Source organism: Pteropus alecto, unplaced genomic scaffold, assembly GCF_000325575.1.
Source record: "Pteropus alecto unplaced genomic scaffold, ASM32557v1 scaffold250, whole genome shotgun sequence".
In the NCBI taxonomy this organism is placed as follows: domain Eukaryota; kingdom Metazoa; phylum Chordata; class Mammalia; order Chiroptera; family Pteropodidae; genus Pteropus; species Pteropus alecto.
In genome coordinates, this window is record NW_006430732.1 from 1041265 (window position 1) to 1045037 (window position 3773).

A 3773-nucleotide genomic window follows, 5' to 3' on the forward strand; every position below is an offset into this window, starting at 1 on the left:
CTTTGTAAAACAGGCATTCAAGGCTATAAAATTCTTTCTAAGCACTGCTTTAGCTGCATCTCACAATTTTTAAATGTGTTTTATTATTTTTCTCAGTCAGTTCCAAATAATTTCTAATTTTTTTTGTGATTTATTCTTCCATCCAGAGATTATTTGAAATTGTGTCCTTTTATTTCCAAATATTTGGAATTTATGTCTGTATGCTATTGTTATTCATTTTTAATTTAATTTCATTTTGGCAAGAAAACATATTGTTTGTGATTTCAATCTTTTTATATTTATTGAATTTTGTTCCATTGCCAGTATAAAATATAGCACGTGTACCTGAGAATAATGTACATATTCTGCAATTGTGGGATATATTGTTCTATAAATATCAGTTAAACCAAGGTAACTATACTATTGTTCTGACTATAAATTTGTCTGTTTCTCATTTTAATTATGGTACTTTTTGCTATATTTATTTTAAAATTCTCTTATTGGATGCCTTCATATTTAAGACTGTTACTTCTTCTTATTGCATTGATACTTTTATTGTTACGAAGTATCCCTATTTATCTCTAGCAGTACATTTTGTTTAGAAATTCCACTTATATTAATATAGTTGTTCCAACCTTCTTATGCTTACTGTATACTCGACATACAGTTAAGGGCTAGTTCTTTCTATTATGTCAATCTCTGTCTTTCTAATTAGCAGGTTCAATTATTAAAATGTAGATTGGTTACTAACGTAGTTTTGTTTGGTTATACCATTTTCTATTTTATTTTCTATTTGTCTCTGTTTTTGTTCCTCTGTTCTTTCCTCCTTACCCTTGCTTGGGGGCGATGATATGAGCATACTTTAGATTGCCGAATTAATTTTATTGCTTACTTAATATTCTTTCTTGCATTATGATTGTAATGGTTTCTTTAAAAATCACAATATATAAGATGGTGGAGTAGGTAAATCTTGAACTCATCTCATCCCATGAACACATCAAAATTACAACTAAATTATAGAACAACCATGACAGAACCACCTGAAAACTAGCTGAACAGAATTCTTATAACTAAGGATATAAGGATGAAGCCACATCAAGACAGGTAAAGGGGTAGAGACACAGTCCAGAAAGGTCCCACATCCATGGTGTGGTGATTAATAAGTGGGAGAAATAGCTTGGCTATGGAAGTTCCCTTTAGGAGCAAGGGGTCTGAGCTCCACACCAGGTACCACAGCGTGGGGCACCTGTGCTGAGTAAAGGTGTCTCCATAACATCTAGATTTGAAAAACAGCAAGGATTCCACCTGAGAAAAACAAAGGACAGTGGAAGACTAAGACACTGTTCTTAAATGATTCATGAACAGACTCACTAACTCCAAGCTCCAGCACAGAGGCAGCACCTTGAGAAGTGCCTAGGTAGTATGAGGAGAAATTAAATGAACTAACTCTAGGGCAAGGGGGAACTCTCTCACGGAATGATAGTTGGCCAGAACCATTGTTCTTTTGTTGAGCTCTCCTCACACCTATTTGGCCTGGTACAGGTGAGCACAAAATCTGCTACTTTCTATTAACCTGGCTAACACCATTTATCTCACTCCAGTGTCTCTCTAAGACCCCACCCAATCCAAATTACTTACTAAGCCAGAGTATCTTCTAGCAGCTTTAGTTTCTCCACACAAGTAGTGGCCAGGATCAGCACACACCAAAGACTCTCCCAAAGGTGCACACATTCCACTCAAGTGACAGCTGGCCTCAGAGCATACCACAGTATTTCCTCAAAGTATGTAAATTCCACACAAACAGTGGCTGACCTTGGGGCACACTGCAGTCTCTCCCAATTGCCTTCAAGCTCAACATGAGCACTAGCCACTGTCACTTCACATTGTAGTTTCCATCAAATTTTTCCAAGCTTAGAGAGTTCCAAATAAGCTGAATTCAAAGATGCTCATACCAGGGCATACCATAATTATGATGCCAAAAGTTGTAGATAAAAGGAGAATCTTAAAAACAGTATGAAGGTAAAAACAGCTAGTTATACAAAGGGAGCTTTCATAAGTCAATTATTCGATTTTTCAACAGAAAATTTGCAGGTTAGAAGGGAATGGCACAATATACCCAAGGTTATAAAAGAGAATAAAGTAGAATCAAGAATACTCTACCTAAGAAAGTTCTCATTCAGAACTGAAAGAGAGATAAAGAGTTTTCTAGACAAACAAAAGCTAATAGTATATCACCACTAAAGCAGCATTACAATAAATATTAAGGGGATTTTTTAAAACAGAAAATAAGAGGCCAAAACTAAATATAAGAAAATATAGGAAAGAAAAAATCTCATTGATAAAGGAAGGCATTTAGAAAAGTAGTGGATCAACCAAATACAAAGTTGGTATGAAGGTTAAAAGACAGAAGTAGTAAGAACATGTGTAAATACAATAAAAATTAAGAGATACACACAAAAGATGTAAAATATGACAAATACATATATGTGGAGGAGTGAGTAAAAAATGTAGGCACTCAAACTTAAGCAACAATCAATTTAAAATAGCTTTCTATAAACATAGCTTGATATATATGTTACATGGTAACTATAAAATGAACCTATAATAGATAAACAAAAAATAAAGAGAAAGTAATCCAAACAACTATAAAAATAATCAATGTGGAAGAAAAAAGAGTGAGAGAAGAAAAGAACAAAGAACCACAAAAACATAAAATAATTAATAAATTAACAATACATACCTATTGATAATTACTTTAAATGTAAATGGACTAAAGTTTCAATCAAAAAACATAGAGTGACTGAATGAATTTTAAAAAAAAAGGCACATACATATGTTGCCTGTAAGAGATTCACCTCAGATCAGAAGACACATACAGACTGAAAGTAAACAGATAAATATATATATATATATATTTGATACAAATGGAAATAAACATAAAAACACCGGGATAGCAATATTCATATCAGAAAAAAATGGACTTTAAACCAAAAAAATATAATAGAAGAAAAAAAAGGAGATTACATAATGCTAAAGGGATCAATTCAACAAGAGAATATAACTCTTGTAAACACCTACGGATCCAACATAGGAAGACCTAAATGTGTAAAGAAAACATCAACATACCTATACTGTCAACAGTATAACAATAATAGTTAGAGAATATAACACAGAAAATCAATAAGAACACAAAGGCCTTAAATAAGACATTAAACTACATAACTTTAATAGATATTTCCAGAATATTCTACCCCCAAACATCAGAATGAATATTGTTTTTAGGTGCACATGAAACATTTTCCAGGATAGACCACATGCTAGGCCACAAAATTAGTCTCAATAAATGTAGGAAGGTTGAAATCATATCAAACATCTTATCTGATAACAATGGTATGAAACTAGAAATCAATTACAAAAGGAAAACAGGAAAAAACACAAACACGTGCGGGCTAAACAACTTGCTACTGAACAATCAATGGGTTAACAAATCAAGAAGGAAATCAAATGATATCTTGAGATAAATGAAAATAAAAACACATTGAAAAATTAGTAATATGCAACTAAAACGGTTCTACAGGAGACAATTATAGTGATATAGGCCTACCTCGAGAGACAAGAAAAATCTCAAAAAATCTAACCTTATACCTAAAGGAATTAGGAAAAAAAGGAAAAATCCCTAAGTGAGTAGAAGGAAGAAATAATAAATATCAGAGCAAAACTAATAGAAATAGAACCTAAAAATAAAATAGAAATGATCAATAAAACTAAGCTGGTTCTTTGAAAAGATAAAATTG